The sequence below is a fragment of the Protopterus annectens genome, chromosome 6.part0 (assembly GCF_019279795.1).
Source record: "Protopterus annectens isolate FY-2018-M chromosome 6.part0, PAN1.0, whole genome shotgun sequence".
NCBI classification, from domain to species: Eukaryota; Metazoa; Chordata; order Ceratodontiformes; family Protopteridae; genus Protopterus; species Protopterus annectens.
This window is the reverse complement of record NC_056737.1, coordinates 540,763,498-540,786,014: the sequence shown is the minus strand read 5'-3', so window position 1 is coordinate 540,786,014 and position 22,517 is coordinate 540,763,498.

The following is a 22,517-nucleotide window of genomic DNA, read 5'->3' as shown; positions in this document are numbered from 1 at the left end:
CCCCACTAGCCTGCAGCTATTAGCATACAAAGCACTAGAGAAAGCCACAAAATGAAAGTTTTTAAACAGATAAAAATTTCTAAAGATAAAGAATGCTTTAACTGCAAACAAATCAGTTACCCATTCAGATTACAATAAAAGTGCTGTACATAAATTGCTAGAAACAATAAACTGTATAAATAATAAAAAAAAACAGGATACTTATATATCTCAACTAAGAGTTGGAGTCAACACCTCTCAACCACTCTGCTCAGTGTGTATAGACAGAAACTCTCTCAAAGTTAGGGCTTAAATAGCAGAAGAACAACTTTTTTTTTACAAAAACATAAAAGAACCAGCCCCCACTAGCCTGCAGCTATTAGCCTACAAAGCACTAGAGAAAGCCACAAAATGAAAGTTTTTAAATAGTTAAAGATTTGTAAAGATACAGAATGCTTTAACTGCAAACAAATCAGTTATGAGTGTATATTACAATAAAAGTGCTATATATAAACTGCTAGAAACAATAAACTGTATAAATAATCGAAAAAAAACAGGATACTTATATATCTCAGCTAAGAGATGGAGTCAACACCTCTCAACCACTTTGCTCAGTGTGTATAGACAGAAACTCTCTCAAAGTTAGGGCTTAAATACAGGAAGAACAACTTTTTGTTTTTTTTTTACAAAAACACAAAAAAAACAAGCCCCCACTAGCCTGCAGCTATTAGCCTACAAAGCACTAGAGAAAGCCTCAAAATGAATTTTTTTAAACAGATAAAGATTTGTAAAGATACAGAATGCTTTAACTGCAAACAAATCAGTTACCAGTGCAGATTACAATAAAAGTACTATATATAAATTGCTAGAAGCAATAAACTGTATAAATAATCGAAAAAAACAGGATACTTATATATCTCAGATAAGAGCTGGTGTCAACACCTCTCAACCACTCTGCTCAGTGTGTATAGACAGAAACTCTCTCAAAGTTAGGGCTGTAAATACCAGAAGAACAATTTTTTTTTTACAAAAACAAAATAGAACCAGACCCCAGTAGCCTGCAGCTATTAGCCTATAAAGCACTAGAGAAAGCCACAAAAATGAAAGTTTTTAAACAGATAAAGATTTTGGAAAGAAACACAATGCTTTAACTGTAAACAAATCAGTTACCCATGCAGATTACAATAAAAGTGCTATATATAAATTGCTAGAAAAAATAAACTGTATAAATAATCGAGAAAAACAGGATACTTATATATCTCAGCTAAGAGTTGGAGTCAACACCTCTCAACCACTCTGCTCAGTGTGTATAGACAGAAACTCTCTCAAAGTTAGGGCTTAAATACCAGAAGAACAACTTTTTTTTTTTACAAAAACACAAAAGAATCAGCCGCCACAAGCCTGCAGCTATTAGCCTACAAAGCACTAGAAAAAGCCAAAAAATGAAAGTTTTTAAACAGATAAAGATTTGTAAAGCTACAGAATGCTTTAACTGCAAACAAATCAGTTACCTGTGCAGCTTACAATAAAAGTGCTATATATAAATTGCTAGAAACAATAAACTGTATAAATAATTGAAAAAAAAAAACAGGATACTTATCTATTTGAGCTAAGAGTTGGAGTCAACACCTCTCAACCATCTGCACAGTGTGTATAGACAGAAACTCTCACAAAGTTAGGGCTTAAATGCCAGAAGAACAACTTTTTTTTTTACGAAAACACAAAAGAACCAGCCCCCACTAGCCTGCAGCTTTTAGGCTACAAAGCACTAGAGAAAGACACAAAATCAAAGTTTTTAAACAGATAAAGATTTGTAAAGATACAAAATGCTTTAACTGCAAACAAATCAGTTACCCGTGCAGATTACAATAAAAGTGCTATATATAAATTGCTAGAAAAAATAAACTGTATAAATAATCGAAAAAAACAGGATACTTATATATCTCAGCTAAGAGTTGGAGTCAACACCTCTCAACCACTCTGCTCAGTGTGTATAGACAGAAGCTCTCTCAAAGTTAGGGCTTAAATACCAGAAGAACATTTTTTTTTTTTTTTTGCAAAAACACAAAAGAACCAGCCCCCACTAGCCTGCAGCTATTAGCATACAAAGCACTAGAGAAAGCCACAAAATGAAAGTTTTTAAACAGATAAAAATTTGTAAAGATAAAGAATGCTTTAACTGCAAACAAATCAGTTACCCATTCAGATTACAATAAAAGTGCTGTACATAAATTGCTAGAAACAATAAACTGTATAAATAATAAAAAAAACAGGATACTTATATATCTCAACTAAGAGTTGGAGTCAACACCTCTCAACCACTCTGCTCAGTGTGTATAGACAGAAACTCTCTCAAAGTTAGGGCTTAAATAGCAGAAGAACAACTTTTTTTTTACAAAAACATAAAAGAACCAGCCCCCACTAGCCTGCAGCTATTAGCCTACAAAGCACTAGAGAAAGCCACAAAATGAAAGTTTTTAAACAGATAAAGATTTGTAAAGATACAGAATGCTTTAACTGCAAACAAATCAGTTACCTGTGCAAATTGCAATAAAAGTGCTATATATAAATTGCTAGAAACAATAAACTGTATAAATAAAAAAAAAAACAGGATACTTATATATCTCAGCTAAGAGTTGGAGTCAACACCTCTCAACCACTTTGCTCAGTATGTAAAGACAGAAACTCTCTCAAAGTTAGGGCTTAAATACCAGAAGAACATTTTTTTTTTACAAAAACAAAAAAGAACCAGCCCCCAGTAGCCTGCAGCTATTAGCCTACAAAGCACTAGAGAAAGCCACAAAAATGAAAGTTTTTAAACAGATAAAGATTTTGGAAAGAAACAGAATGCTTTAACTGTAAACAAATCAGTTACCCATGCAGATTACAATAAAAGTGCTATATATAAATTGCTAGAAAAAATAAACTGTATAAATAATCGAAAAAAACAGGATACTTATATATCTCAACTAAGAGTTGGAGTCAACACCTCTCAACCACTCTGCTCAGTGTGTATAGACAGAAAATCTCTCAAACTTAGGGCTTAAATACCAGAAGAACAATTTTTTTTACAAAAACAAAAAAGAACCAGCCCCCAGTAGCCTGCAGCTATTAGCCTACAAAGCACTAGAGAAAGCCACAAAATTAAAGTTTTTAAACAGATAAAGATTTGTAAAGATACAGAATGCTTTAACTGCAAACAAATCAGTTACCCATGCAGATTACAATAAAAGTGCTATATATAAATTGCTAGAAACAATAAACTGTATAAATAATCGAAAAAAGCAGGATACTTATATATCTCAGCTAAGAGTTGGAGTCAACACCTCTCAACCACTCTGCTCAGTGTGTATAGACAGAAACTCTCTCAAAGTTAGGGCTTAAATACCAGAAGAACAACTTTTTTTTTTACAAAAACACAAAAGAACCAGCCCCCACTAGCCTGCAGCTATTAGCCTCCAAAGCACTAGAGAAAGCCACAAAATGAAAGTTGTTAAACAGATAAAGATTTGTAAAGATACAGAATACTTTAACTGCAAACAAATCAGTTACCCATGCAGATTACAATAAAAGTGCTATATATAAATTTCTAGAAACATTAAACTGTATAAATAAATAAAAACAGGATACTTATATATCTCAGCTAAGAGTTGGTGTCAACACCTCTCAACCACTCTGCTCAGTGTGTATAGACAGAAACTCTCTCAAAGTTAGGGCTTAAATACCAGAAGAACAACTTTTTTTTTACAAAAACACAAAAGAACCAGCCCCCACTAGCCTGCAGCTATTAGCCTACAAAGCACTAGAGAAAGCCACAAAATGAAAGTTTTTAAACAGATAAAGATTTGTAAAGATACAGAATGCTTTAACTGCAAACAAATCAGTTACCCGTGCAGATTACAATAAAAGTGCTATATATAAATTGCTAGAAACAATAAACTGTATAAATAATCGAAAAAAGCAGGATACTTATATATCTCAGCTAAGAGTTGGAGTCAACACCTCTCAACCACTCTGCTCAGTGTGTATAGACAGAAACTCTTTCAAAGTTAGGGCTTAAATACCAGAAGAACAACTTTTTTTTTTTTTTTACAAAAACACAAAAGAACCAGCTCCCACTAGCCTGCAGCTATTAGCCTCCAAAGCACTAGAGAAAGCCACAAAATGAAAGTTTTTAAACAGATAAAGATTTGTAAAGATACAGAATGCTTTAACTGCAAACAAATCAGTTACCCGTGCAGATTACAATAAAAGTGCTATATATAAATTGCTAGAACCAATAAACTGTATAAATAATCGAAAAAAAAACAGGATACTTATATATCTCAGATAAGAGTTGGAGTCAACACCTTTCATCCACTCTGCTCAGTGTGTGTATAGACAGAAACTCTCTCAAAGTTAGGGATTAAATACCAGAAGAACAACTTTTTTTTTTTTTACAAAAACACAAAAGAACCAGCACCCACTAGCCTGCAGCTATTAGCCTACAAAGCTCTAGAGAAAGCCACAAAATGAATTTTTTTAAACAGATAAAGATTTGTAAAGATACATAATGCTTTAACTGTAAACAAATCAGTTACCCATGCAGATTACAATAAAAGTGCTATATATAAATTGCTAGAAAAAATAACGTGTATAAATAATCGAAAAAAAAACAGGATACTTATATATCTCAGCTAAGAGTTGGAGTCAACACCTCTCAACCACTCTGCTCAGTGTGTATAGACAGAAACTCTCTCAAAGTTAAGGCTTAAATACCAGATGAACAAGTTTTTTTTTTTTTTACAAAAACACAAAAGAACCAGCCCCCACTAGCCTGTAGTTATTAGCCTACAAACCAATAGAGAAAGCCACAAAATGAAAGTTTTTAAACAGATAAAGATTTGTAAAGATACAGAATGCTTTAACTGCAAACAAATCAGTTACCCATGCAGATTACAATAAAAGAGCTATATATAAATTGCTAGAAACAATGAACTGTATAAATAATCGGAAAAAAAAAAAACAGGATACTTATATATCTCAGCTAAGAGTTGGCGTCAACACCTCTCAACCACTCTGCTCAGTGTGTATAGACAGAAACTCTCTCAAAGTTAGGGCTTAAATACCAGAAGAGCAACTTTTTTTTTTTACAAAAACACAAAAGAACCAGCCCCCACTAGCCTGCAGCTATTAGCATACAAAGCACTAGAGAAAGCCACAAAATGAATGTTTTTAAACAGATAAAGATTTGTAAAGATACAGAATGCTTTAACTGCAAACAAATCAGTTACCCGTGCAGATTACAATAAAAGTACTACATATAAATTGCTAGAAACAATAAACTGTATAAATAATCGAAAAAAGCAGGATACTTATATATCTCAGCTAGAGTTGGAGTCAACACCTCTCAACCACTCTGCTCAGTGTGTATAGACAGAAACTCTTTCAAAGTTAGGGCTTAAATACCAGAAGAGCAACTTTTTTTTTTTTTTACAAAAACACAAAAGAACCAGCCCCCACTAGCCTGCAGCTATTAGCCTCCAAAGCACTAGAGAAAGCCACAAAATGAAAATTTTTAAACAGATAAAGATTTGTAAAGATACAGAATGCTTTAACTGCAAACAAATCAGTTATCCGTGCAGATTACAATAAAAGTGCTGTATATAAATTGCTAGAAACAATAAGCTGTATAAATAATCGAAAAAAAACAGGATACTTATATATTTCAGCTAAGAGTTGGAGTCAACACCTCTCAACAACTCTGCTCAGTGTGTATAGACCTATGATAATTGTTTTTGTTGTTATTATTTGTTGTTACTGTAGTTTGAGGACCTCCATTGTACTGCCGGTTATTCCTGATCCTCTCACTATGCCTCGGTGGTAACATTTGCATCATGATGTCATCATCATTAATATTAATGTTTATTTCCTCCTGTGGGCATTGCAAATCCACATTTGAAGGAATTGCCATTTGTTTGATTGGTTCCGGTCGCGTGGCATAAGCAATCCCATTAGAATATTCCTTAGTGTCTCTGAGGATTTATTTTCTTTTTAATTTCTATAGCACATGCAATAGCAATATTAATGCTGGAGAAAATACGTGTGGAATATCTATATTGTTGGAAATCAGGATCAGTAGTTATTTTATGTTCAAGGGTTTCCAACTCATTTTTATGGGCTTCTACTTGAAATTGTACTGTTTTATTAGGGTTTCGAGAAGCTCAGACTCCTGCCTGTCAAACAAGCAGATTAGTTCATGGTGAAAGCTGGATTTGTTAATCAGACCAACCGGATAGTGCCATTGACACAACCCTTTGGGTACTATGCCCTTAGTTATGCATTCTTGGAAGTATGATATTTCCAGTTGTAGCTTCCGGTATTTGAGAAGTTTTTGATCTAAATCGTACAAATTGGTTTCTAGAGATGCAACAGTATTTTCGTTCACTGTGTTAATACAGTCCCCAGCATCACCTGCAAAAAAACGAAGGTGCATTTAAGTAATCTGCAATGGTGGGAACAGAAACTGACCTCCGTTGCTGCTGTTCATGCCTGTTCACATTAGAGGGCATGCCACTTCTTCCATTCACCTCTACGTTCATTCTATGTGCCCCTTGTCCATTAGGGCCACTACTTAATGGTGCAGTCAAAATCTGAGCATAAGTAGGTGTATGTCCACTTGCACTTGTGCTAGGCAATGTTGTTCCAACCATGCCTCTTGAAGCTGTTGCTTCTTTTGCATCAATCTTCTTAGATAAAGTGTCCATTTGGTTAAGAAGTTGCTGCACTAATGCAGTAAGATTACCCACGGCATTCACCTCATTGGTAACAGCTCCCATTGAATCACTCTCCTCTTGGGAAAACAAGGACTGTGAAATCACTCCAGCTTTGTTCGTCATGACAAACTATTGTTACAACTAAAACTCAAACAAACTAATAAAAACAAAAAAAATGAACATACAAGATGTAGATTCCAACAGACTTTAATGTAAGTGCTTTCGTCGAAAATAATGCTTAGACTTCATTAGACATAAAGTTACCCAAAATACATTTATACTTATACAATCATCAATCAATTATTTAAATTATTTAAAGGTATATCATGAAATAACACTTTTAAAACCATATATGTTATTAAAATAAAATAGTTGGAACACAACCTTATAGACATACAACCATGTAAAATGTATATGAATGTATATATATATATATATATATATATATATATATATATATATATATATATATAAGAATTTTATATATCAACTATTATATTAAGAAAACTTTAAAATAGTTGACCTTAAAGAACCTTAATTCTACTCTATATTAATTTATACTTATATTTTTATATATTTATTCTATTCATTTATAGATAAGGAATCAGACCAACACCCCAGCAAGTAACATACCAACCAACAGTATAAATATCTGTATCTATATACATACATATATATGTTTGTGTGCGATGTTTGTATAAGCCAAAAGTCCACCACCCCACTTAGCAACTCACACAATTGTTAGTCATGGGTACCAGACCACAACAAACCCAGAACCAGCAAACATATCTCTCAATCTCTTAACTAAAACATTCTGGGCAAAGCCAAATTAATGGGGAGACCAGGGACAAAATCAGATTAAATGTTGCTCTGATGCACTGTAGCAAGAATAACAGTATTTGCATTAGCATCTATCTTCTGAAGCATAACAGCATGTGTGTTATCATGCATTCTCCGAATATTATGAAGAGTGATAGAAAACTCAAAAACCTACAAGGACCAAAACAACCAACTTAGGCAAAGTCTGGGTACTCCACCACAATGTGGACAGACAAGTGGCTTGCCAGCCTTTAACAATTCAATATTGTGTGTTATGAAGTTCAGTTAACAGACTGCTCATCAGACATTCCAAATGTTTCTTCATGTTATACCCTCATACAGGTTTTACAAATACATAGTTAAAACAGGTTGAAAGTGGCTTTTACTCCCAGTTCATTACATGCAGCTAAATTAAGAACCTCTGGCAAACAATAAAAAATACAAGACAGCATAGAAACTAGCATCCGAGGGTACACCAGATTTATGATGATGCAATTTTGAATTTTTTTTTTTTAATCACACAGCTTAGTTGGGAACAACAAACCAATGTGCACTATCTATAAATGAAGGGAGTGTTTGCTTCATTTGCCTGACACTGTTTGATTTGGGGGAGGGGATGTCTCTTTATGTCTCTTAAAGACTCTTTATGAGGAATACATGCCATATTGTGACTAAAAATGTACATTCTATAATTACAATACATAGTCAGGGTACGGGTGAATGCTCAGTATAGATAGAGATGCAATATTCAAAGCAAAGTGTGGGTAAGGCTGTTGTTAAAAGAGGTAATATATGTTTTTTTTTTCTTCAGAAGGAAGATGATCATTGAGGAATTGTGAAAGAAATGGCAGACAATCCCATCTCAGGCAGAGGCCTTCTTCCATGAGGCAGTGGGGCAGGTGGCAACATAGGATCCTGTGGAAGGTGAGGCCAATGGGCAGCAGCAGGGTTGCAGGACGTTTAGGGAGACAAATGATACTGGAGCAAGAGGCAGAGAACAGAGTCAGAGAAACAGGAACACTACTAAGTGTGGCTGAAGATCTACAGTGGTGGAGTCACCAGGAGAATTCCAGACTATAGAAGGCAACTCTTGATGATTCCTTGGGTTCAGTGGGAGAAGCAAATAATGTTCAGGAGTCAGGAGGGGGCATTTGGTGACTGAGTCAGGCTAGGCTAGTGCACAGATTGATGAGTAATTGGCAGGTATTTTGCAGAACATTGACATAGAAGGGAGATCAAGACTGCAGGAGCTTTTCATGAGGATTGGGTTTTTGGGGAGGTGAAGAGGGATACAGTGCATTTGATCAAGTACAGTCAAATGCTGACAGTATGGCTTTTTGCAACAATTCAGTAGAGTTAGCCGATCACTTAGCAGTGGATCTGCAAGATCCTAAGGTAGGCCATCAAAGGTGGGCATGGATAGAATGCAGAATGTTTAGGAGGAGGCAAAGGAATACATATTATATTGCATATTTCTATAGCTGTTAAGAAGATTTGGACAGGTGACTTTGTTGATATCTATAATTTGTAAGTTCCAGATGGGGTGCAGTGGATAGTTACAGCAGATAGCCCAGTGTCAAATGACCTGGTAGCAGCTCAGGGAGCATTTGGTAAAAGTGGTGTGTCTAAACTGAAGGTATGATCTTGAGGCAACTTGGTTTTAAATTTCGTATACTACATAGCAGTGGTGATACAGAAGGAACCCCAGCAAATATCATCGATTTCAGTTGACTTTATTCCAATCAGGGAGGCTCAGAGGTTCAGAGGAGGTAATTGCTGGTTATGGTATGACCAAAAATGTAAGCAGTTGAAGGCAGAGGGACAAATGCATAAAGTGGGAATTTAGACGCATATATACATGGTTAGCCACCATGTGTGACAGGATAATTATAACAATATGACTTGTTGACAGGACAGATTTGTGTCCCAGATAGTCTACCATCTGTGAAATAGATTCCCTCTCCACGTCAAGCAGAATACCTCATTATCCCCTTTTAAGCACAACCTGGATAGCTGGATGGGAAACAAAAAATACATCCTTGGGATTCCAGCTGTGTCCCTGCTGGACATGGGCTTTGGATGCTAACTTGTCTAAACATGGGCTCAACTCTTGGCTAGGCTTATAAGGGCCTCAGAACCTATAGCCTAGTAACTTCCTATGATTCTATGATCCTAAATAAAGGGAGTTTAGCTGAAGGTGTAGCTGGTGACAGGTCATGTTGATCATTTAATACTGGGAGGTGTTCTTGACCAATGTGTTGTTTTTCTCATGTGGGTTCCTTTTGTGGAGGGCAGTATAACAGTATAAGGTGGTGGTATTAGGAAGATGGGCAGGTTGTTAGGGGTCAGAACTTGATACTCTAACTTGTAAAGGGAAGTGAGGCTGCTGATGTGAGGCAGAGAGGAAGGGGTAGAGGACTAAGTGGTAGGTCAGGACAATACTTTTAGAGATGGGCCAGGAAACTGGAAAATACATTCCCATATTAAAGCAGAGATACTAGATGGGTTACTTAAACATTTCCTTGAGATGTAGATTGTGAGTGAGTTAGTCCAAGGTTTTCAAACAGGGTTTTCAATTCAATTGAATACAAGGATTTTAATAAGTTTTGCCACAATTTGAAATTTGGAGAGAGGATGTTTTATTGAGTTTGTTCTACAAGAAGGTCAGTGCAGGTAGGGTTATGGGTCTGTTGATTACACCCCTTTTGAAGTGGTTTAGGGTATCACCATTGAGTCTTGTTCTGAAAAGAAAACTAGGAGAGTGTTGGGTCATTAACCACTTATCATTTCCTGAAGGGAATTCAGTGATTGATCATATCGAAAAGAAGTTGGTAGAGGCTCAGTATGCATCCTTGGATGATGCAATTAAGCTGATTCAGATATTTGAGGATTCACAGTTAGCAAAATAGGATACTGAGGCTTCCTTTATGTTCCTACCAGTAACCAATGAGGATTGTCTGAAATTAGGAATATATGTAGATGGTAAGTTTTTTTTTTGATAGGGCTATGCCAATGGGCTGTGTGGTGGCTTGTGTCACCTTTGAGAAAATCAGCATGGCTTTGCATTGAATTTGGAACTAGCAAACAAAAGGACAAAGGAGAGCATGCTATTTGGACATTTTATTTGTTATTATGAAAAGGTAGAGACAGCACTGAAATGGGGGTACAGGAGTTTGTGCAGCTTTGTCATGAGCAGAGGGCACCTTTAGTGAAAGGTAAGAGGAAGGTCCCACTACAGAGATTGATTTCTGGGGTTTGAAGATTGATGCAGGTAATGGATATTTTTGATTGCCTGAAGATAAACTCAATCTACTGAAGGAACATATTGACAGGAATATATTGACAGGTGGTTAGGTGTGGCCAAAGTAAGGGTGAGGGATGGGATGGAGCTGCTGAATTTTGCCTGTGGGCCATGGCCCCTGGATTTCCCTTTTGTAAGTCGGTAGTCAACCTGTTGAAGGGTAGTAAGAAGAATCACTGGATTAGTGTATCCAGGGCATTGAAGCAGGACTTGTAGATTTGGTTAAAGTTTTTGAAGGCCTCAATGGAATTTAAATGTGGGAAGATGATTAGGTGTTTGTAGTAGATTTGGAGTTGCTTATTGGTGCAGTAGGCAGTTTAGACATGGGGTGTAATTTGGATGTAAATTGTTTGCAGACCCTGGCCAGTACAATGGAAAGTGATATCATGTTTCTGAAATTAATGCCTGTTTGGATGGCATCACTGGTGTATGGCAGGAGATGGCCAACGTATGAGTGTTCTTTTTTCTGACAATGCAGCACTTGCTCAAGTGCTAGCTAAGAAAACATTAAAAGTGCAGCAGACACAGTTATTGTTCAATAAGTGAGTGTTACAGTGCTTAAGGATTAACTTGTATGTTTCAGCACAGCATATTCCAGACCATTGCAATGTGACAGCAGATAGTCTGTCATACTTTTAGCATTGCATGTTCCGAATGGTTGCTCAACATATGGTAAAGCACCCGTTGGAGGTGCCCAAGGAGATCTGAGTGGTTGGAAGAGTATCGCCTGACATCTACTTCATCAGTCTTGGTATGCTTCCACAAGGAAATCTTATATATCCACTTTAAGTTCTTTTAGTAAATTTGTGGGTGAACATGAGACAGAAGATACAGTTTGGTCTGTTGAGTTGATTGCAAAGTATATTGTATAAAGATGCCAGTTAAATGGATTGGCAAAAACAGTTAAGGTGCAGTTGTCAGGTTTAGCAGTACTGGCTAAATCTGAGGGTTTGGTCGAATGGACAAAGGATTGGCTAAATGTGATAATGGTCAAGAGTGGGAGAGGGTTTAGTGTTAAACAAACATATACCTTTGGGATAGTTTTATTAGTGATGCAAAACGGTTACAAGAATGTTACTAATTCTGTTGAGACTCATGTTTTCTTGGGAACTTTGTCTATATTTTTCTATATAGTGCTTTCATGATTGGAGGGTTGTTAGGTAGTGTAAAGTAGAGATGTGTATGTAATACAGAAAAAGCTGTGCTTATCTGGTGAAAGCATATACGATGGATCAAGACCCAGTGGGCTGGGGATTAGGATAGCATCTGCTAGCGAGGGCAGAATAAACTGGGGCATTTATTTTTTTCATTTTAAGGATGATAAGTTATTACCTTTGAGGCAGTTTGATGTGGCTTAAAAACTGTTAAGATGCAGAGGATAAGAGGTGCTAGATATTCTGTGCATTCTTTTTAAATAGGGAGAGTGTCTGATCTAGTGGCAGAAGGCTGATCTACTGAGGTACTTAAGAGGCAGGGTAGGTAGACGTCTAATGCTTTTCAGTTGCTGTAAGTGAGATATTGTAGTATTGCTCAGTCATCCCCACATAAAAACACACACAGCTCTGGCATATTGCAATATACACCACACGTGGAACACATAGCCCATGCAGTTAATCTAAGATTTTGTTCATTATAATTCAACATGACCTTGTTTCTCTACACGATGAAATTAGAATAATTCCACATTCCACATTTCCATGTTCTTAACTTTTTGATGTTTACAAATTCTCCCAGTTCATTTTTATTCCTTTAAGATTTGTTTTTCAGGTTGTCACTCCTCTTATAAACAAATATGGGGTGATTACCAATATGGTTAATTACATTTCTATCAACTCTAAAAATACTACAATTTGTATAAATTATGTCTTTTAGTACACCTGAATTGATGCTATACTTTAGGACCATAGTCCTACTAAAATCATTTTCATATTATTTATTTCTGTCATTCTTTCTTGATGTCACACAATCATCAATCACCCCCAATATAAGTTTACATTTTTTGTTCCTCTCCCATATGACTTATTTAATTTTTTGTACCAAATCAGAAGGATATCCTCTTTGTTCAAACATTCAGCACAAGACATCCATATCTTCCTCAAACCATGTATCATTTGAAATCATCCTAGCTAGCCTAATTATTTGACCTTTAAATAGACTATTAAAATGTAAATAGAAGAAGGAAGAAGTTTTTTTTTATAGATATTGGACTTAAAATCATCTATCATTTTCACTAAAATATCCAAATAATTCATGCAAACCTGTGTGTGTATGTAAGTACATTTCAAAAATTCAATAACGTTATTAATGCAGTCAAATAAATTTGCAATTGACAGTTATATCAGTCCAAACAATACAAATATGATCCAAAAATCTGTAGCACATAATCCCTATTTTGAAAAGGTGGATTTTAAAATGTAGGTGGTCTCCAATTTCCACATTACCATCTTACCAATATGTGAGCAGACACCACTCCCATTGCGACACTATATTTCTTTCTAAAGTGCTCCCCTTCAAAGTGCAATACATTGTTTGTTAAAACAATTTCCATTAACTCAAGTATTACAATTGTTGTACTAGTATTGAAAAAGTCACAAATCAACAAGGTTACAGTTATTACCATCCAGTTTGTGTCCTGTATCAATACACCAGACATTTATAAGTGTAAGTCCCTGCTAGAGTGTTTTTATGTCATAATGGGATTTGACAATGGCTTTCAGTTTGCAGCCATCCTCAAACTTGGTTAGCCATAGACCTTCATTTTAGACCATAGGGCAGACAAGTAAATATGAAACAAAAGCAGTCCCAGCACTGATTCCTGCAGGACACCACAGGTCACTTTCATACTTTCTAATGCTTCCCCTACCACCTGTACTATGTCTGTTCTGTCTTCCACACAATTTGCTATCCATTTCACCACCTGGGGTTTATAAATACTGCATTTAGTTTATTAATTATGCTAGTATGGTAAATAGTGCCCAGTGCCTTGGAAAAATCATGGTAGGCTGTGTATGCAATGTGACTGCTGTCACTAGCTTATGTCTTTTATTCAAAAAAGTTCCCCTGGTTCATTAGACAGGATCTGCCTTTTATAAAATCAAATTGCTGCCAGATAACATTGTTAATGTCAATGTTAATTAAGTATATTATAATATATTCCATGGCCTTAAAAATAGTCTGACCAGGCTGATGGACCTATAGTTCCTGAGGTCAGTAATAGGACCAACTTTATGGAGTGGCATCACCAGTGTTGTATACCATACTTCTAAGACTGAGCCTGTTGCCAAGTTCATGTTAAGGGGCATGTGACAGTTCCTACTCTGGGTCAGTAATCAAGGAGCCTCAATCCTCACAATTGACACCAGTGAGATACAGCCACTAGGAACAAAAATAGAAACACTCAGTATTTTCAGATGCAACTCTCTGCACCAACCACAACTTCCCTTAACAGCACACAGGTAGCACACTCCAGACCTAGGACTGGACTCTCTCTCTCTTTCTCTCTCCAGACCTCAAACAAGACTCCACATTAACCACTTTGGAGCTCTATGTCCCTGTTCCAAGTGGCTAACACACACACTTGGATATTTGATATACACACACAAACACACACACACACACACACACACACACACACACACACACACACACACACACACACACACACACACACACACACACACACACACACACACACACACACACACACATACCCACTCTCACAAACACACCCACCCACATTCCTGGGAAAGGCTGGAACAGATTTACCAGCTGTGCCTCCTCTGCCCAGATAATAGGGTAATTATGCTGCCACCAGTCAGTTACTGTAAGGCTCTTACAAGGTCACCCAATTATGCTGAGTAAAATCAATACTAATACAAATGGTAGAGTATGACCAATGCAGAAAGACTTTATGGAGCAGCCACAGTGTCATTAAAATAAGCCTAAGTACTCTTAAGATGTTAAAAGTAATCTCTAAAAGACCAGCCACAATGAAAAGTATAGAAATATATAATAATAAATAATAAAATAGAAAACTTGAGAATACTTTTTGTTACAATAAACACTAGAGTTTCATCATAGGAGATATAAAAATTAGCACAGTTGGATATATTCACATAGATACAGAAAAACAGTACTAACTAATATCACTATATTTCCTGACTAATCTAAAGAAATACTATTCCCTGGTTACGTACTAAAACAAGGCAAGATGAAGTGTGTTGAGTTACTTACTACAGCAAGGCAATATGCTGTGTGAGGTTGTGTAAGATATCTGTGAGAGATTTTTCCTGTCAGGTTCCAAGAAACAAAGTGATGCTGCAAGAGTTCCATCATATCTATCTCACTAATATCTAAAAAATCATTTCAGTGCTGGCTATAGAATGGCATCATATCTGGTCACCTAACTCTGGTACAGTACACACACAGAGTTTTGCTAAGATCTGTTGCAGCATCTGAAAGCTATAAAACAATTTCAAAAATGTCCACCCTTCCAGGATAGCAATTAGTTCACACTTCAAGATGATACAGCAAGATTCCTAGTCCTTGTTTTCCCAGACAGTTATGTCTCTTTGCATTTATATAGCTGCATGGAATCAGGAATACCCAAACAGGATGAAATTATCCTTAAGGAAGAGTAAACCTGTCTGGTGGACATCTACAATAAATAAACTCTATAATAAAAGGAAAAAAATTGCTGTCCAGGACCCAGAAGGAGCAGGTGCCTAATTTGAAGCAATCTCTCCTTATCCTGAACAAGCAAATAAGAGCATTAGTGAAATCTTCCAAAGCAAACTTTGAGTCCAGACTGGTCACATCTACTAAAGACAATCATAATGACTTCTTCACATATGTCTGCAATATCAAAAGAAGCACCCAGATCTGCTCAGAACTGGTGGTCAAGGACACCACATACACAAATGCCGTAGATATAGCCAACCTGCTGGCAGAGAGATCCAGTAAAAACTTCACCCCCTTCTACCCCATCAGTAAATCAGGGCATCCCCAGTACCTGCTCCCTCCCTTATCTCTAGGGAACAAGTCATCACTGCCCTTTCAAAGGCAAAAAATACAGCCTCCATGGGACCCAATAACATCCCAGGCTGCATCCTACATGAACTCAGGCAGGAACTTGCAGGACCATTAGGCACCCTATTCAACCAAAGCCTAAATACTAGCTTCTTCCCAGCTGAGTGGCGGGTAGCCACTGTCATCCCTTTGCACAAAGGAGGAGCATCCACCAATCCTGGAAATTATAGACCCATCATTCTAACTAGCCTGATCTGTAATTCCATGCAGTGGATTATCACAGATCTCATTAACAAAGGCATTGGCAACCTCCAAACACTTGATCCCACACAGTTTGGTTTCACCAAGGGGAGGGCATGCCTGTTAAATTTGGTCAACGTTTTTGAGGTAGTCATCAAAGACATGGATGAGGGGAAGATAGTGCACAGCACCTACCTGGACCTGGCCAAAGCCTTCAATACTATTCCCCACTCAGGTATTATAGATAAACTCTCTCAACTAGGTATCAATCCATAAGTTACCAGATGGGTAGCAAACTGGCTCACTGATAGACCCCACCTAGTCAAAATAGGGGAAGCCACCTCAAGCAGTAGACCCATAATGAGCTGTGTACCCCAGTGATTGGTCTTAGGGTCTCTGTTGTTTGGGATATACTTTTCTGAGGTGCAGGCCAAAACCAGTGGCCTGTGGCTGACCAGGCTTGCAGATGACTGCAAGCTGGAGGATGTCATCAATTCCCCTAGTGATGTGGACATCCTCCAAGAGGGGCTCACCCAAACAAATGACTAGTGCCAGAAACATTGCCTCAAACTGAATGTGAAAAAAATGCATCATCATCCCCTTTGGGGAGAGTGACATTCCCACAAATTATCACATTAATAACATGGTCCTAAACATGCAATCAGTCATGAGGGACTTAGGCACCCCGGTTGATAGCAAACTGACTTTTGACCACCATATTACTTCCATTGTACAGAAAGCTTTCTACATGGCCCATCTCATTAGTAATGGTATTTCATCCAGGGACAAGGTGGTCAAAAAACCTCCCTGTATTCTTCCCTTATAAGACCTATTATTGAGTACAATTCCCCTTTCAGCATGCACCTCACAAAGCACATGAAGCAGCTGGAGAGACCACAGAGGTTCCTCACCAGGCAAATCCAGGGGCTCAAACATCTACCCTAAACAGATAGGCTAAAGTCTCTGTCCCTCTATTCAGTCTTCTACAGACTCCTCAGGGGTGACCTCTGTCTGACATGCAAAACAATCTCAGATCCTGCCTCGATGAGACTGCTGCATATTCACAAGTCAAGCTCCACTCAAGTAACCCACATGCGCAACCTCAACCTGTTCTGTGACTTTAGTAGGACTTGGGACAGTCTTGTGTCCCAGAGACTCCTCCTTTTGTGGAATAGACTCCCTCTCCATGTCAAGAAGAGTACCTCATTAACCCTTTCTAACTGCAACCTGGATAACTGGATGGGGAACAGAAAATACACCCCTGGGATTCCACCTGTGTCCCTGCTGGACAGTGGCTTAGGGTGCTGACTTGTTGGAATATGGACTAAATTCTTGGCTAGGTTTGTAAGGGCCTCAGGGCCAATAGCCTAGTAACTTCCAATGATCCTATGATCTTGCTGCAATCAGACTTCTAAGATAAAATCTCTATGGCCTAAACCAATCCATTTAATTTTCGACCTATTTTTCAAAATTAGCTGGACTGAGATTAACCTCTTCCCTTCCCGAATTCTCTGTTAAAACATATACATTTAGGCAGTTATAATAATAATCTTGTCTGACAAACATGTATATCTCTTTTCTGTCCAGCAGGACCCACTGTTGATGCATTTTTAACACAAGCAACTTTACAAATACATTTTAACACAAGCACCTGCACAAATCAGTGTGATAGTCAAATGACATAAAATTCTTTATAAAACTCCAGCTAGCTATGCTGACATATGTTACACATGCACTGCCCTACTATTTCCTGGCACAGATGGCATTACCTCATATCATCATAGGGCACTTAAAGATATTTCCCCAGGACAAGTTTAGTACTATTTATCAAACAGTCTGGCATGTTATCTGGTTTCATGGAAGAAGGGTTCTTAGTCTTGGACAGAACTTTCACTACATATTCTTTAGTGATGATTAGGTGGATGAGAAGCACAGGGATCAGATGTCTTTGGATTGTCATATCTGAGTGAAATTCGCACTAAACTTACTTGCTTGTATAGTGGCAATGTAGATCAGGTCCTTGTAGGTTTTTCCATTTACTATGTGTTCTGTAAATTGCTTGGTACTGTTTCTTGGTTTCCTAATATAACTAAAGAAGGATTTGTAATCGTCCTTGGCTTCAGATGTCACCCTAAATTTATGGGCTGCCTTAGTAGAGCTAATAATAATTTTTAAATTCTTAATCAGTTTCCTAATATATTCCTTTAACTGGGTAGTCTCTAGATCTCTTGCATACTCTTCTAAGTTTTTTTTTTCTTTTATTGTAGATTTTATTTATGTCAGTGGACTACCAGGATTGTTTGCATTTACATTCCCCACTGTATCTGGATCTAAATGGCACTGCCAATTCTATACATTTATTTATGTGGGTATAAAAACTCCTTTGTGAATCTACCTGCTGAGGCAACATTGATGTAAATGAATTATGAGATTTCATAATCGAAAGTGAAGAGATTTATATGCTTGAAGTCTTTGACTTCGGATATACTGGTTTCAGAGGATTTAGATAGTTTGGAGGAGATGCTTCCTATCTTATACTCTGACTTAATTGGAGCGGTAGTTTCTAGTGAACTAGTGAAGTTGACCACAGTAATGCTATTTATAAGTACCAGATCCAGAATATTTCTATTCTGGAAGCACTAGTAATAATTTAGTTTGTTGAGTTTATATTATTAGATCAAAAAACATTTAAGCATATCCTATATTGGAGGTGTAGGTACTCCAGTCAATTGATGGGTACTTAATTTCTCCCAAAAAAATGGTGCTCTTAGTTATGGGGAGTTCATCCATGATGTTTAGAAACCAGACATGAACTTCTTTGGTCAAGGAAGATATCCTCTAACATAACAGGCGATAAACTGAGTTGATTTTATTTCGTGTAGTTTGGAGTTCAATAAGTTCCATTAGTATAACTCCAGCAATATGTCTAGAGGTGGTATGGTCTCAAATATGGTCATAGCACCACAGTTACCAATGAGTCTGAAGGCATGATAAGTGCTAAACATATGCGGAAAGAATGCTTTCTGGGCAACATTGCTAGTCACAAAATGATAATATTTTGTTTAATGAGTCCAATAGAAATATTAGGGGAAGTATTTTATTTTTATTGCAAAAATACTATACCAACAACAACAGAAAAATAACAACATTAACAGCTCTATGACTGCTGTGATAATTGATCTATTTATTCTGTGAACATTAACAATCAAAAGATCTCAAAGGGTTTATATAGTGTTGACTGATGAATCAAGGCCACTTAACTGCAACCATTGACATTTGATAAGCTTGCCCAGTAATGCAGCAAATAACAGGTTTAAGCATGCAGTATTCCCATCTCAAATTCTAGTCAACCATTATTTTCCACAACCAAATCCAAATATATCTATGTCTCTCTCTCTCTCTCTCTATATATATATATAGATAGATAGATAGATAGATAGATATATAGAGTGAAAGAGGTATATCTATCTATCGATATATATATATATATATATATATATATATATATATATATATATATATATGTGTGTGTGTGTTTGTGTGTATATATGTGTCCCTCTCATTTGATCGAGTTTTCTGAAACTCAAAATTCATACGGTCGAGACCATATGATCTAGGTTTTGTAAACCTGAAGCTTTTGAAAGGAGATTGCAGTACAGATCAGGACATTTACCGTTTTTCTCACTGTAGTGATATCTCAGAGTTGGTATATATAATTTGCAGAGGGGCTGCTGGGTGCTTTGCTCCCCTACAAAAACATAAAAAGGTAGATTTCTGTGTTTTTGTGTGTGTGTTTTTTTTTCTTTAAATGTTCGAGTTTTCGGAAACTCGATCATACGGTCTCGACTGTATGAATTTTGAGTTTCTGAAATCTCGTTCATCTGACATAGACCCAGATATATATATATATATATATATATATATATATATATATACATATATATCAGACAAACACACGCACACATACACATTTATATATTTCTGCAAAAAAGCAGCAATGCTGACAGTGAGATGAGTTTTCAGGCTTCTTTCATCTTTTATCAATATACACAGTCTGGTGATTGAAACAAATTACAGTTTGAAGGCTTGCTTGGACCCATCACCCTAATGTCTCAGCAAACAAGTATAATGGCAGCTGTCAAATATTAGCTACACACCTACTTTTCCAGAACTTATGAAACCATCCTCTTCCCCTGGACTGGTAGTCACAAGTTTATCCTTTGTGGGACTAAACAGGCAGCACCCCAAGTGCAAGGTGCTAGTGGGCATGATCAGCCTGTAGAATAGCGGTAGTACATTTGTTGTCAAGGCTGAAGTACTTTGTCTGTTGTATAAGGTGTGTGAAGCAAGCTGTTTGCTGCACAAGTGGTAGCAGTTTTAAGGATTGTTTATTTTTATTTATGTATTTTTAAGGGGGTACCAGATTGGAGGACAACACTGGGAACCAGCATGACTAGCTATTACTAGCTGTGGATCTTCTGTCAGTTATTATTTGAAGAATATCCAACATGTTTACTCAAGCTAATGGCTGATGGCCATCATTGTTAAAATGCACCATTTCTCAAATAATTTTCTGAATGTACTCAAATGCTTAAAGAAAGTTACTTACTTTCCTTTTCCATTATCTGAGCTAGCTCATACATCCCTACTTTTTTTTCTCAAGCATCAGCTGTGATAAGTTTTTAACATGCAATAAATATGCCTAGTTTTCACATTTGCTTAATTCAAGTGTGCTATACCTTCCTCTATTAGAACCTGTACTAAGGACTTTTGTTCAGAAGGCCATTTTCTCTCATACCATGTCTAACAAAAGTCATGCTAAATCTGTTTGCTTCCACACAACATTCTCTCTCTATTGGTATTTCTCCTTGAAGTATTCATAAGGCACCAAGAAACATATCTTATTCTCCACAGATATAATTTGATTCAACACCTTAATTCCTTTCTTCAGCCAAGACTCTCAAATTATTATTTTGACATCTATCTTAATTTTTGAATAGCCTTATAGAGAGATATTGCAGTCCAGTAGTCCTTTATAAATACTGTAAGGCCTTATGAGTCAGCAATTACATATACCACCTGCACCCTCATTGAGGCAGAATTCAAATAATCCAGCATAATAATTTATCTTTGATAATGTAGCACACTACAGGCTTACTGTCTGTGGTGGATAGGGATTTTTGTGACAGAAAAGACTGTCAATAAACTTTGATATTGGGAAGACATGTGCACCATATCTGATGTATTTCAAAATTATCTCCTAATGTTTCTTTAAAAAAATCTTTATACATGATTATGTTTTGTAGAAAAATGTAATAAACATTTTCAAAAAACAAGATTAGTAGAATGCTTTTTGAACACATACACCAGGTTAAATAAAAAGGAGCTGAAGATGCAAAAACCAAACGGCTGCAGGTACACTGAGGTGCCCAAAACACACAACAACAAAAGTAAATTAAGGCACCAAAGTTACACACTGGAAATCAGTCACTGTACTTTATTGCAGAAGACAAACGGTAAGCACTTTCACAACTTAATGTTGCTTCATCAGACCACATCACTACAACTGATGCTTGGTTAAATACTAGGACAATTAGTATGACATCACAATTTAAAGAGATATTACTCCACTAAAATAAGAACATATATCAATATCTATATGAAAAATGCATAAAATATATAGAAAGGTGTGTATTTACACACAATAATATTTAAAAACAATAATATTTAAAAAAATTAATATTTAAAAAAAAAAAAAGGGGGGGGTGTCATCCCTGATGGTTATTAAAAAAAAAAAAAAATATATATATATATATATATATATATATATATATATATATATATATATATATATATATATATATATGTACATATACACACACATATAACCATAATAGTACAATGAAAAATATATATATATAAAAAACTCATGTTTTAGTGTTTAAGGTGCCTGGCCTTAAGGTAAGGAACTAATGAGATGCAGCCATTCAAACCAGGATATCTATCTGCTTGTAATTTAGTGATCCATTGTTGTTCTAATTCTTCAGTGTGGTTCTCTACGTCACCACCTCTGTTTGTCCTTACTATTTGTTGTAAGATTAAAAATTTTTTTTTTTTTTAAATTTAAAACAATGGCTACTGTCTGTATTCAGGACATGATTAGCTAGAGCATTTGATTGCTTCTGGTTCCGTATGTCCCTTATATGTTCTAACATTCTTTCTTTAAAGCTCCTATTTGTTTGCCTACATAATAGGCATGGCATGCTTGTCAAAAACAAAAATAAACAACATCGACACTTTTACAATCATAATAATTCTTCGTATAAAGTTTAAAACATTTTTGTGACAGAAAAGACTGTCAATAAACTTTGATTTTGGGAAGACATGTGCACCAT